Source organism: Marmota monax, unplaced genomic scaffold, assembly GCF_021218885.2.
Source record: "Marmota monax isolate L192 unplaced genomic scaffold, Marmota_monax_Labrador192_F-V1.1 WCK01_AAM20220418_F8-fsc01011, whole genome shotgun sequence".
Classification (NCBI taxonomy): Eukaryota; Metazoa; Chordata; class Mammalia; order Rodentia; family Sciuridae; genus Marmota; species Marmota monax.
Window position 1 is genome coordinate 93,055 of NW_026693795.1, and position 14,597 is coordinate 107,651.

At 45.8% G+C, this 14,597-nt stretch overlaps 1 long non-coding RNA gene across 4 annotated transcripts; it reads right to left on the reverse strand.

Moving 5' to 3' along the window:
- LOC124105100 (uncharacterized) lies at positions 1-13,754 on the reverse strand. 4 transcript variants are annotated; one of them, XR_006855629.2, is made up of 6 exons: positions 13,516-13,754; positions 10,912-11,025; positions 10,157-10,228; positions 1,959-2,148; positions 1,289-1,339; positions 1-229 (listed from the first exon to the last, which is right to left on the reverse strand). It is a non-coding gene; the product is annotated as an uncharacterized LOC124105100 (long non-coding RNA). The 4 variants fall into 4 exon arrangements; XR_006855630.2 differs by lacking the exon at positions 13,516-13,754 and adding an exon at positions 13,478-13,496; XR_009228432.1 differs by lacking the exon at positions 13,516-13,754 and having other exon boundaries at positions 10,912-11,779.
- Between the last annotated feature and the right edge of the window lie 843 nt (positions 13,755-14,597).

The following is a 14,597-nucleotide window of genomic DNA, read 5'->3' on the forward strand; positions in this document are numbered from 1 at the left end:
TTGGTTTTTTTTTTTTTTTGTAGTGCTAAGGATTGAACTCAGTGCCTCATACATTCTAGGCAAGCACTCTGCCACTGAGCTACAGCCCAGCCCAAGGCACAGCTTTCTATTTGGAATGCAAAACATGGAACTCTTCCTTTTATTCCAACTGTTCAGTCCATTACAGAGTAATTAACTGGTCTAACTTCAATATTGTTTCTTAGGGAATGAGAAGAAGGTGAGTCATGATCTGTGGAGCAATAAGAAGACACATACTAAGTTTGCTGTCTTACATGAACAGGGTTTGTAGTGTCACATGACATCTAACCTAGTTAACGTCACAGAACACAGTAGGGGATAAAATGCCCTGAAATCCTCACCACCCTTTAGGCAGTCATCTCTGCTCCATGCACAGGGGCCCCACAGGTCCCCTGTGCTCTAAGGGGGCTCCATCTTCAGCTATTCAGTGCTGGGGGTGGCACAGCCTGGTGAATGGATTGAGCACTATTGTGTCAACATAAATGTTTGCTACTAAAATACTTACAATGCCATCCCAGACATTAAAAAAAAAAAAATCACAAAAAATAAAATAGACAGTTTTAGTGGGAGGAGGCGGATAGCTGTGGTGGGGCATCTGGCACAATGCACAGGTGCTCACACGTGGGAGGTGCCCTCAAGGACTTTAGAACTAGGGCAGCGAGAAAACATTCTAGGAGAAGTGGAGGCTTCTGGTCTAATCGTTTCTTGACCCCCTGCCTCTGGCATTTGTGTGTGTGTGTGAATTTTATGTAGCTGCCAGGGAAGATGGCTGACTTTGAAAGAATGGGATGGCAGCTTGGGTCACCAACTGTACCAACTGGAAGATAATGATGTAAAGGGCCTCTCCTTCAGCTGGAACCTCCCAAGGTCCCCTGCATGGGGAGCTTCCCAGAGAGTGTCCAAGCAGGTCACATGCAGCAGAGCAAAGGGGGCAAAACTGTGAGGCACATGTGTGGGTAGGATTCTCCCCTCACTTTCTCTCCAGTCTCTATACAAAAAAGCATGGGCAATCCAGGCTGGGATTGGCTGTGCTGGAGAGGGATCCTCACAGGGCCTGGCTCTGGGCTCCAGCCACGCCTCTCTTCCTTGGGTACCCAGAATCCCACCACAGCTTGCTTTGTTCCTTCTACAGAGTAAGCCCCAGACCTCTGTCCTCTGCTGGGAAACAACAGGGTAGACCCTGAGGTCTGCCCAGCCATCCTCTACAACAGCCCCCCAAGTGACCACTCTCGAGACAGCAGCCCTCCCTCTTGGCCCAAAGACCACTCACTTCTTGTCTTGAAGGTACTCCTCCTCAACATATGGCTGGAGGCGTCCATACCTAGAGAATACCAGGAGGCTGTGACCTCTAATATCCTGTGTCCCTCATCTGTCGAGATGCCTGGTGGACTTGACTAACTTACTGACAATAACGGGAGCTCAGGAGGGCTGGGAGAGTTTGTCTGCACGGATTCCTAAATGATAGGCCAAGTGCCTGCCAAAGGTAGGTGCTTCATATATATTTGAGCCATGAATGAACCCAACCACCTGCTGCCTGGCTACCTCAGGGCCAGGACCCTCTCAGTTGACCCCAGGGGTCCCTGTTCTGTCTACAGGCAGGTTGGAACCCTCCCAGATGCAACCCACAGACTCCTTCCCAAATGTGGAAACTGCTTTTCCTGAGGCCTCAGAAGAGTGAGGTCTGAGGCAGAGAACTTCCTCTCAGGGAGGGGACAGGCCCCCAGGGAAAGGCCAGAGCCATCGCCAGCCTGTGTCCCAGGACCACTCTGAGGCAAACACTCCTAGGGCTCATCCTACTTGGATTTCTAAACACCCAGGCAGAGTTCTCCTCTGAAAAACCCTACTTTCCTCAGAGCTGACGGAGGTTCAGAGTGATGCCCGGCATTCCCAACACCAGGCCAGGAGATGGCCATGGGCCAGGGCTTGGAGGTCATACACACCTTTTACCCAGCAGCTCCAGAGCCTTCTGGGTACTGGCCAAATCCTGGTACAAATACAAAACCCCATGGACATAGGGGGTGTTCCCCTGCTGCAGGGCAGGCACCAGGCCATCCTCGAGCTCCCAGAGAAGTATGTCAGGGTTTCCACAAGACAGGACACATCCACTGATGAGCCTTGGTCATCTTCTCCCTAGGATGGGCAATCAAAGAGGGACATTTCAACAGGAAAACGGTAGCCATTTGCAAAAGGAATCACTGCCATACGTCAGGGGAAATCAAAATATTTTCCCTCCATATTCTCAGGAGACATCACACACACACACACACACACACACACACACATACACACAGACACAAACCTGGTGAGATCTGGCACTTTTGAAAGGGGAATCTGAATGTGGGTTAAACTATGGACACCTGTGGTGCCCTGTCCTGTCTCACTTCTGGTCTCCTTGGGAAAAATTGCCAGAGTCGTTGGGACACAGCGCTGACCCAGCACCTCCACACTCAGGAAAAGCCCTGAGGCTTAAGCACCCACAGATCTGTAGACAACAAGAACTCATGGCTCTGGGCTTGCTGTCTCAACACCAGTGAGCAGACTGGGACTGTTTGTGGACTGTGAGTGCCTAGCTACCAGGGTTCCAAGTTCTGTGAGTTCCATGGCCAAGGAAGTGAGGTCACTGTCTCAGGAAGTCCTTTGCTGAGCCCCTTTCTTACACAAGATGGTTCCAATGGCCCACTGGGCTGCAGTCTTCCCATGACATAGGCACAGGTGGACCCAGTTACACCAACACACCCTGGATCAGGCCCTCAGACAGGCCCGGGTGTAGCCAGCTCCCTTGGTTTGGGGAGACAGAGCTTGGTTGAGACCCTTCCCCTTCTTGTGGGTATGTGTGTGGCCCTGAGGAAGTCATTGTGCCTTGCAGGGCCTCCATAGCTTCTCAACATGTTCCCAGGGGTCATTCTAGCATCTGCTTTAGAGGTTGTCATCAGGGACATGTGCCCACACATACATGGACTCCCTGAGAAACCCTAATCCAGGAGTCATGTGTCTCTAATGCACAAATATACAGATAACATGACATAGGAAGTTAAGGGACAAAGGATGACATCCAACTTTACCATGACCTGAGTCCCACAGTGACAGAGGGAAAGTCAGCTCCTCTCTTGGCCATGGTCCCCACTCTGCACCACTGGAGGGTTATTTTCAGAGATAGCCTCCCCTTTGCCATAGAATTCTAATTCCTGTGCGAAATCAAATTGCCCCAATGTCTCTTCCGATCGTATGATGGGGTACACTACAGGGGATTTCAAACACCACAGCATCCTGTGCCCAAAGCCTGTAGCTCCCTCCTCTCTCAGTGGATCCACATCAGCATCTGGTTTCTAAGAAACAGAAATCAACAAGCCTCATGGGGTATCACTTCCAAGTTTGAGTCACGGGAAGTCTAACTTAGTCTGGCTCCACAGGCCCACAGCAGAGGGCACTGCTGAAATTCCAGAGGTTTGTGGGGAAAGTTGGTGGGGCAGCAGGCAGAGACCTGAGGACCCCATGAAATGGCAAGGAGGTGGCATTTCTGTGCCTCCGTTTCTACACGCCTCCCATAGGTGAAAATGCTAGGGCTAAAAAATTCACTGATGCACAAAACATATAAGAAGCAAGGATGGTGTGGAATGGCCAAGAATTTGTTCCATAGCATGGCCATGACCACGGAAACGGACTTCTCTATCTCCATGTCTTTAGGGAAAGGCAAAGCCACTTCCTTTTGTTTTGTGTGCAGTTTAAAGCAACAGTTTCCTCCTATTCTTCCAACTAAACTTTGGAGGCAAGATCCCAGTAGTATGAACAAAGAAGCATCTCAGAGGCAATAGTACTCAATAGCTGAGGCTACTGGAGCAGAGAGAAGGACAGACAATTCAGCTTTGAGGTCTGGAAAGGGAATAGGAGACCAGTCCCTGCAGGGAACACTCACAAACCTAATGCATGTTCACTGAGCGCCCTGTGCTCACTGTTGAATGGAACATGAGGAGCTGATGTCTTTCCATCTCCTAAGGAACTTCCAGATTTAGCTAGCCATCCCAGGAGACTCAGGACCATCATCCTTGTGCACACAGAGCTAAGTGGCTGCTCATTACCTTCCCACCAAAGGTGAGAGGCAGGTGATGCTAAGTTCTTTGAACTGATACTGAATTGAAAAATATTTTAATTGTATATGCTCTCCTGAAAATACCAGTAAATTCATCAGCTTCAAATTACTATAAGAAAGAACTAAAGGGGAGAAGATATGTTAAGCAAAGTAAAGATATGACAAGAATTCAACTTCCAAATGACCTAAATGCACTTGCAGCTTCTGTGCTATTTCCTGTTGCTTATAATACATAGCAGGTTTCATATGTGCTGATGGTGCCTTACAGGCTCCTGGCCTAACAGGAGAGGCTTTCCTCACACTAGAGCAGCTTCACCAAGCATCTGGATTTACACAGCTGCAAATTTTGAAAAGTAACACTAAATGATATCTCTCAAGATAAAGATGTCTGCTCAAAAACAAATATTAAAACTAGATAAAATTCTACTAGAATACAAAAATGTAGAAACTACGATGACATAACAAAATATTTATTAAACTCTAAGCATGTTATTTATTGACCCCCAAACAAATATTCCTATAGCATTTCTAAAAGACATCATCCTTATTCTTCCTTGAATTGCTTCTATCCATCAGAAAGATGTCATGTTCTTAAGGCTGGTTGATTTATTCCCTTCAAATGTGAATAAAAACCCAAATCTCAAAATTCCACAAAACCATTTATAAGAAGGGAAAATGTCCTTCATCCAATTCACAATGCAGCTGAAAAAAATCCCAATAAAACCAGAAACAGCCTATGAGAAGGTTTCATAAGAATTGCAATTAGCTATAGAATGATATACAGAAACCAGTTTTTTAAACACTTGAAAGTGCTCCTCAGCCACATCAGAAGCAACTAAGATATTTATTTACCACCTATTAACTCAATTTCCACAAGGAAAAAAAAATCTTCCTCATGCTAAACACGATAGATGAAGGAAATGCAATGTCAAAGAACAGCTCTCTTTGGTCATCAGCTCTGCGCTTCCCAGTTCACACTGAGGTTGACTTTCATCTTGCCCACATGGACCAGGACACTTAATTAACACACAGTCAGGGAGCCTGCCCTAGAAGGCTACTACTCCCCAGAGACTAGTACATGTGCTCCTTTGGCTTTCTTGACACTAACAGGTTATGAACATCCTTTCTTCTTAAAGAATAGGCTGATGGTGCTGGGGTTTGGGTCAGTGGTAGAGTGCTTGCCTAGCATGTGTGAGGCACTGGGCTCAATTTTCAGCACCACATATAAATAAATAAAATAAAGGTCCATTGACAACTAAAAAACAATATCAAAAAAAAAAAAAAAAGAATAGGCTGGTGAACACAGCACATCAGCTGTTTCATGTGAGTACTGATATCTATTAGTTGTTGATAGCTGTCCCATTCTCAGGGTTACCTGCTATTAAAAGGCAAGCTCACTGGGGAAGCACTGAGGACTCCTATCATAGCCTCCTGCTGAAAACCTCTATTGAACTCCTGCTTCAATCCTAAGCCTGCTGCTTCCCCAAACACAAGTCTATTGCATGATTTTACAAAGAGGGGGAACTGATGGAAATCACTGAGGGTCTGGAACACCTGAAGAAGGTCAGCCTGGCAAGTGACTAGGTCCTCTTCCAGTCTGACCTCTTTGGAACAATTTGGAAGAAAATGATTTCTAGACAAGTCACTTGATAACAAATTTATAGTTTCATATTTGAAAGCACCACCAACGAAAGCTTTAGTTACCAGTCAAGATATGCAGTTCATGGGTGTGTCATTATGAGAAGTAACCAAGAAAAGGGTTGTGGCTGAACTCGGACCATAGAGAACCCTCAGTGATCCACAGTGGCATTGGGCAGGGGGAGAGGTAGGGTCAATATGGGTAAATTCAATGCTCAGGACAATATTAAGAAGACTGTTAGATTAATTCAAACTATAATCCCCAGCCCTTTACAATAACAAACCATCCATTTAAGATCCACTCTCCCTCCTCCTGGCCATTTCCTAACAAAAGTACTAAGAGGCTCAGATCTGGCCAAAATGAAAGGCCCAGCAGGGCTTGGAGGCACACACCCGTAGTCCAAGCATTGGGGAAGATGGGACAGGAAAATATGGAGTTCAAAACTAGCCTCAGCAAGCTAGAGAGGTCTGAAGCAACTTAGCTAGACTCTGTCTCTAAATAAACATATTTAAAAAAAAAAGTCTGAGGATGTGTCTTAGTGGTTAAGAACCCCAGGTTCAATATCTGGTATAAAAATAAATAAATGAATGACTCATCAAATTTTCAGTCCTCCGGATGGTTCTGTATTTTCAGCAGTGCCCATCAGGAACCATGGCGATGAGGTTACCTTCTAGAAAGCCAATCACATTATATATTCCCACATCCAATACTGCTCAAAAACCTGTTCCCCTGGTTTGGATTCATCTCAATGAAATGCCTGACTGTGCCAGCAATGCTCCTGTGCAACGACTGTGAAGCACTTGACAACTACTACACTCAAGGCAGGCAAGGCTGGCATCCTGCACCTTTGGGTTCAAAGGCTGGAGAGTCCAGGTTCTGGCAGGGACTGCCCTGGCTTATTCTCCTTTGTGGGACTTTCCAGGACTTGGGCACCATGGGTCCAGCTTAGGACCTGCTAAGACACCCTAGCTATGGGTGCTTCTAATTTTACTGCCATCTCCAAAGTCATCCGAAGCAGAAACCCCTACGATCAATGCAGGGGACCAACACCATTTCCAGAAAGGCCACCTGCACTTGAAAGTCCATGCTGTGGAATCACTGGCTTCTACGACTACAGACCTCCCTCCAGATGTGATACTGGCCTTTGGAGCACTGAGCATCTGCTCCAAAAGAAGAGAAACTCCAAGCCCAGACAGCAAGCCTGGAGCATGAAAACCTGCAGCACCTCTAACCAGAATACCTCCAGTGACCAAGGGACAAAAGACAAGCAGCAAACATGAGCAGGGAGTCACCAATGCCCCTCCATTTAATGCTTGACACAAAGGCCACCCAAGCAGAAATCGAGGGGCCAGCACCACCCCAGAAAGACCAACTTGCATGACTATGCCCTTGGCAGTGTCCTCAGTGGAACCTGAGAGCAGAGAACCTGGGAGCAGCCTGTGGGTAATGAGCATCTCCTTTCTAAGAGGAGGGACCCTCGAGCACCAGACAGACCTATGAGGCAAGCTTGGGCCTGACTCTCTGTGGCCCCCACCACCAGAGTATTTCCATGGTGACCAAGTTACACAGGACAAACAGCAACCATGATCTTGGAGCCACCTAGGCCCCTCCTTTCAGTGCCATCCCCAAAGGGCCCACCCAAGCAGAAATGCCCAAGTTTGCCTCGGGGCACCAGCACCACCATGAGCAAGGCTGCATCTAGGTGCACATCTGTGCTGGCCTCTCAACCTGGCAGCTCAGCTGGACCAGCCACCAGACCATCCTCTTCCAGGTCAGGACCCACTCCTGTGGGGTCCAAGAGAAAACTCTTTTGCTAAGATGACATCCACCTTCTCCCACATGGGACCTGGTGGCAGACTGCTTAGATGCATAGCACAGGTCTCACCCTGACCTCTGTGATCCTGGGGCAAAGTGGAGGCTCAGAGACATGATGTCCCCTTCCCTCTCACTTCCTGGCAGCTTTGCCCTCAGAGTTGGGTAGCAGGAGCCTTTCATTTTACTTGGCTCTCTGGTCAGGCTCCTCACTACTACAGAGGCCCTGTCCTGGCTCTCTGGTTTCCTTGTTGTTTGAGCATCTGGGAGTTCTCTGTCCTTAGGCCATTTGCTTGGATGGGGAAATTTGAAATTGGCTTGTGGTCCAGATAATGAGAAGGGATATGAGGTGCACAGAGGAACCACAATGTTTGGAAGGTCTCCTTCATAATATGTAAGTATAGGAAATATTAAGCCCAGACTACTCACTAGAAAGAATTTTCACAGAGTGCTCTGCTTATAGCTATAAATCTGTGACCAAGAAAAAATTATTTTCCCACTCTAACAGAGCATGGCCTCTGTATGGGCCAGAATCAAGAGAAAAATGGCCTTTAAGGAGGTCACTGAATTATTAGTCTTATGCAAATAGAATTGTTTTGTCAAAGACCAGGAAAATGGGATGAAATACGTAATTTTTTTATTCTACATAAATAAGCCTGTTCTAGACTCCTGGTGGGAAGACCTCCAGAAGCCTCTGCCACCTGGTGGGGGAGAGTGGAGAGCCACAGGGTGGGGTGGGTGAGCTGAGCCAGTGAGGTGCATGGGCTGCAGTCCTCCAGGGACCCTCAGTTGACCTTCACAAGAGAATCACAGAGGACAGGGTGGCTGAATCAGGAAGGCTGGAGGGATTTTCAGGTAACTTTAAAATAAATCTCACTGTGGGGAAGTGGGGCAAAGAGGAGGTGAGTCAGATGCCCCTTGGCTACCACTGGACAAAGGGGAGTGAGCAGAGGAAGGGTGTGCCACCCTGCCTGCCTCAAGGTCACCTGGGGTATGGAGCTGGGGCAGAGGCCTTCACAGGCCCACATTCCCAGCTACCTAGACCACTGGACCTTGAACCCAGATTCCTGAAGGTGACAGGAGCCAGGGGCTCACCTCCTGCCAGGTACCATCCTGCATGTTCCAGCTGCTACCAGCAACTCAGGTTTCAAGCTCCAACCAGGTCATCACCCCCTTATAGAAGCTTCCTAGACTTTTTATACCCCAAGTGGGGACCATGTGGTGCCCCATCCATGTTCTACTAACACCTCTTCTTGTTACTTGTCACAAGAACCCAAACTGTCATTCAGTCGCTCAGTGTTTCTCCAGTGTCCCCTGCATGCCAAGTGACATAGAAAGACATAAACTAATCCATGTGAATGAATAGACAGTGACAACCTGAGGCCAGTTCTCTACAGCAAAAATCCTTGGTCCTCTGAGAACAAATAACCAAAAACCAGGCCTGACAGGGTAGTAGAGAGTGCAGGGAGGGCTTCCTCAAGGGGGTGATGGCCCAAGATCTGAAATAGAAGTAGAAATTACTTCTCTGGGCCTCAGTTTCTCCAGCTCTAAAGCAGGGAGATCCTGTGTGTCACCCACCACTGCCCCTACAGAGCCGACCTGGAGTTCAAGTTAAGACAGATGTGGGGACAAGGTGCAGGGAAAAGAACTACATGGAAATGGCCAGCAGCTTTGAGCTTTTTGTCTTGTTATGGGCGAGGCAGGGAGGAGGTGAGAGCTGGGAGGGGTGGAATAGGGCCAGTGGAGGTGGTGAGAAGGGAGGGTTTGGGGAAGTTCAAGGCACAGACTCAAAGACAGTTGGAGGATGGAGCAGGGAGGGGTGGTGTCTCCCTGCCAGACCTGGCTCTTTCCATGGTGTGGCCCAACCTTCTTTTCCTTCTGAATCCTGTCCCCCTCCGTCCCTGCACCCCCAGCTGCTCACAGGTCATTCCTCTGCCTGACCCACACACTCCCGCTGCCTGGCCTTGCTCATGCAGTCCCCTCACTCGATCCCCTCCCTCTCCTATTGGTCTCCCCCTCTGGACGAATTCCCCAGCCACACCCATCTCCTCATTCTTCTCTGAGCCCCCCACCCCAACTTGATGGGTCCCCCCCTTCCAAGCTCCCGGCATCAGGCCTCCCCTGCAGGGTTCTGCACATGAGGCTCTGGAGCCAGATTTCCAGAATTCCAGTCCCAGCTCTTCCAGGCAGGACCTTGACTAACTCATAATTCATGTCCTTTCCCAGAGCCTCACCTTTACCACCAGGGAAATGGGTGATATGATTCCCTCTGTAAATATATGCAGCCTGGTTCATGGAGGTATTGATGCTCCGAGGTGGAATTCAGGGTTCCTGTAAGGGGGCGCCTTTTGGCACTTAAAGGAGTGGCCCTCGTGGCTCCAAGAACAGAGTTGGTTTTTGTCCCCTGTAAAGTGACCACTATAGGGATGGTCTAGTTAGTGGCGCTGAATATGTCGAAGCCCCATTTACCCTGTAAATGCTGTCTCATGCTTCTCTTTCCTTCACTTGGGGAGGAGATGAACAGAACCCCAAAGACAGATATGAGATCCGGGAGCTAGTTTGGGCTCCCAGGTTCCTGGATTGCATGGGGACAAACTTACACGTTGAGGTGGCCTTTCCGAGGGTGGTGATGGTTCCTCCCAGGAGAGCTTCAGGGGTTCTGCACGGTCAGGCTTTGGGGGATGGCATGAATTGCACAAACATCAGTGGTTGCTTGCCCTGGTTTGTATTTTGCCTTCTCTCCCTTGGTCCTCATGGTGGTGCTCTGCCTAGGGGCAGCCACTGGAGCTGTTCTGTCCCAAGCTTGCCCCATGGTGTTCTCTGGTTTGGGGGGTCCCTCTACTTTTTTAGCAGATGCCCATTTCTGCCATGGGAGATGGAAGAACTGGGGACAAATCTGTCCTCCAAGTTGCAATTGAGGCAACTGACACTGGCAGCATTAAGGGGGATGAAACTTGGTTGTCCCATGCTGACTGGGACTGCCTGTTCTTGGGACAAACACTGGTCCCAGGCCCTGGCCTCTGAGTAGCAGCTGCAGAGGCTGATGGACTAGTTGCTCCAGTGGACTTGCAGCCTGGTTGCCAGCAGAATGTGTGTGGGTGCTGGCACGGGCCCCCATGGTGGGATTTCTACGTCTGTCAGCACCAAGGGCTGAGTGGGTTGGGCTGCCCAGGCTGGGGGGCCTGCTATCAATGGTGGGAATGGAGCTACCCCTGGACCTGGAGCTCCCAGGTGTCCAAACTACTGACAGCTGGCAGAGGTGGGGGCTCTGGGCTTCTTCCTGTCAGAAACCCCAGGTGGGATGGTGGCTCCAGGGATGAGGGGCTGCTTCCCACGGGGGAGCGTGTTTCTTTACCTTTCAAGATGGCCGACTGAGGAATCAGACCAGAGACTCTGCGTCTAATAGAAGATAAAGTTGGTCCTCATCTTCATCTCGTGGGGGCAGGCCCCAAATTCCTTAATAAGACTCCTATAGCACAAGAGTTAAAACCAAGAATCAACAAATGGGACGAATTCAAACTGAAAAAGTTTTTTCTCAGCAAGAGAAATAATATGCGAGGTGAATAGGGAGCCTACATCCTGGGAACCAATTTTTACCCCTCAAACATCAGATAGAGCTCTAATCTCTAGAGTATACAAAGAACTCAAAAAGTTAAACAACAAAAAAGCAGATAACCCAATCAACAAATGGGCCAAGGACTTGGACAGAAACTTCTCAGAAGAGGACATACAATCAATTAACAAATACATGAAAAAATGCTCACCATCTCTAGCAGTCAGAGAAATGCAAATCAAAACCACCCTAAGATACCATCTCACTCCAGTCAGAAAGGCAGCCATTATGAAGTCAAACAACAATAAGTGCTGGCGAGGATGCAGGGGTGGGGGGGGTGGGGAAGGTACACTCATACATTGCTGGTGGGACTGCAAATTGGTGCAGCCAATTTGGAAAGCAGTATGGAGATTCCTTGGAAAGCTGGGAATGGAACCACCATTTGACCCAGCTATTCCCCTTCTCGGACTATACCCAAAAGACCTAAGAAGAGCATACTACAGGGACACAGCCACATCAATGTTTATAGCAGCACAATTCACAATAGCTAGAATGGGGAACCAACCTAGATGCCCTTCAATAGATGAATGGATTAAAAAAAATGTGGCATTTATACACAATGAAATATTACTCAGCACTAAAAAATAACAAGATCATGGCATTTGCAGGGAAATGGATGGCATTAGAGCAGATTATGCTAAGTGAAGTTAGCCAATCCCTAAAAAACAAATGCCGAATGTCTTCTCTGATATAAGGGGGGGGGGTGACTCAAAATGGGATAGGGAGGAAGAGCATGAGAAGAAGATTACCACTAAATAGGGAAGAGAGGTGGGAGGGAAAAGGAGGGAGAAGGAGAGTTGCAAGGAAGATAGAACGAAACCCTCATCATTATACAGAATACATGTATGATGTTGTGAGGAAGAAAATTTTTTTATTTAGAAAAAAAAAGAATACAAATAATAAAAATTGCTGGTAATGATACATTTATTATGTTGATAACAGAACTCATATATATTCTTTGTGAAATTGTAAATTAATGCAACCAACATAGAAAACAATATGGAGGTTCCTCCAAGGATTAGTAATGGAACCACCATATGATCCAGACATACCACTCCTCAGTGTTAAACCAAAAAAAAAAAAAATTAAAGACAGTGTACTATAATGATACATTCATCCCATGTTTATAGCATCAAAAGTTATAACAGTTAAGTTATGCAATCACCTAGGTGTCCGTTTTTTGGGGTCTTCTAGGTATAGAATCATATCATCAGCAAATAGTGCTAGTTTAAGTTCTTCTTTTCCTATAGTTATTCCTTTAATTTCTTTTGTCTGTCTAATTGCTCTGGCCAGTGTTTCAAGAACTATGTTGAACAGAAGTGATGAGAGAGGGCATCCCTGTCTTGTTCCAGATTTTAGAGGGAATGCCTTCAGTTTTTCTCCATTTAGAAATGATGCTGGCCTGAGGCTTAGCGTAGATAATGTTAACAGTTCCCAATATCAATAGGACATCATCTATGAGCAAGTTTTCATTATTAATACATTTATAGTTAGACTCTATTTCTACAGATGTTGGCTTCAATCATTATTTAAAATATAGTCATTAGTTTCATAAAAGGCCATTTCTGGTGGCATATGGAAAACCGAGGGTCAGGCATAGGACATTATATTAAGGGGGAAAGGAGTGACAGTACGGGGTTAATCTAACTTAGCAACTTTGGAGAACTCTAACGAATAGACAGGGGTAATTTACAGAAGAATGTACACAAACTCCTATCTGTATTTAGAAAATCACCCTACATATAAATAGTAAAAGTTAGGAGGCTGAAAGTGGGATAGGGGGAGGAAGAAAAAAATAACAGGGAAAGAAAGAAAAAAAAGTGAGTGGGAGAAAGAAAATAAGAAGAAGAAAAAGGGGGGGAAGTGGGGCATATGCAATTCCTCTATATTATATTATTCTGGTGATTAAGTTGTTAAAGTCCTATTTCATGCAAAGTTCTTGGTTTCACAAATGTTGAGGTTGTGAGGACCAGAGGTTGAAGAGTAAAGGAGATTGGATGAGAAGAGCAAAAAAATAAAAGAAAGAAAGAAAAGTCTCAGAACTCTGTTTTCTTTTCTTGCAGTAGGTGGAGTTGTCTATTCCTGGCTTGAGTCTCTGCGTTCAGGATGGTGGAGGTAGCCAGTGTGAGAGGGCTTGAGCTTCTACCTGGAGCCTCCTTACTCTTAGTCTCTGAGTTGGAAACCAAGTGCCTGTACAGTTGCTGTTACATATTGATAGTTACGCACCGCCCCCCCCCCCAAAAAAAAAGGCTTGTGGGAAAAATTTTGAGTTATCACAGCTGGGGTTGGGGAGTTGGAAACCAGGTACCTGATCAGCCACAGAACCACGCTGGTAGCCACGCTCACCGATAGATGGGGAGTAAGGTTTTCCAAGATGGATTCCGTCTGTTTCCCGCATAGGGTATTTGGTGAGGTGGGGGATACTGGGGTGACCTTGTGCTTTTTCCAGAGCTAGGTCTGGTGACCCGCAAGCAAAGCCTCTGTGTTCTGCACCAAGCACCACGCAGCTCCACCTTCCACCTGTGCCGAGCGCCGTGCCTTCCATCTCACTTTATACTTCTTGTATATGCTTTTTTCAGAGAGTAATATTCTGAAAATACAAAATTATTATAACTTGTAGTTAATAACCATTTTCATTTCTTAAGAAATTTTTTGCTATGTGTCAGAAGAATAATATATTGAAATAAATTTTGAATTCATTTTTTTGGCCAAATTCTTATTATAGAAACAAGATTTGCTCTATTGAGAAATAATGTCCAACCAATTAATGACTATGATATTTTGTTATTAGAAACCTAAAAATTATTATGATACATTCATTGGAAGACTAAGAATTGAAAAGGAGTAAATACAAGACTAAGTTGTACATTATTTATTATGCTACAAATGTCTTAATATCATGAACTTTTAAAGCATAAAGATGAAGATGGACAAATATGCATATAATACTTCTATACACACTAATAATGCCTGCTAATGAAAATGAAGCCATTTAGAAAAGACCTGTCTTTTCATTATGCTAACTATACTGATATATGCAAATGCTTAATTTGTAAACACATTTTCCTGGTATTGTGCATTTAATTTTTATTACATAATGGTAAAAATGCATAACTAATTATTCTTTAATGGTGATTAAAATAAGAGAACATATCACAAATAAGAAATATTAAAGAAATCTTTAACAGGGTTTGTTCTATAGACAGTGTGTTTGTTTCATTGATATTTTGAATTTAAGCTTGGTAACACTGAAATGGAGCAAGATATCAAACAAGAATATAGACATTATAAATTAACTGATACTATTTTATCCCATGAAAACACTTTCTAGTTTTCATAAACATGTAGTCTATCAATTAAAAAAATTGAATGACTGCTTACAAAATTCCAATTTGTAGATAGTTTAAGCAAATATACATTATTTTAAG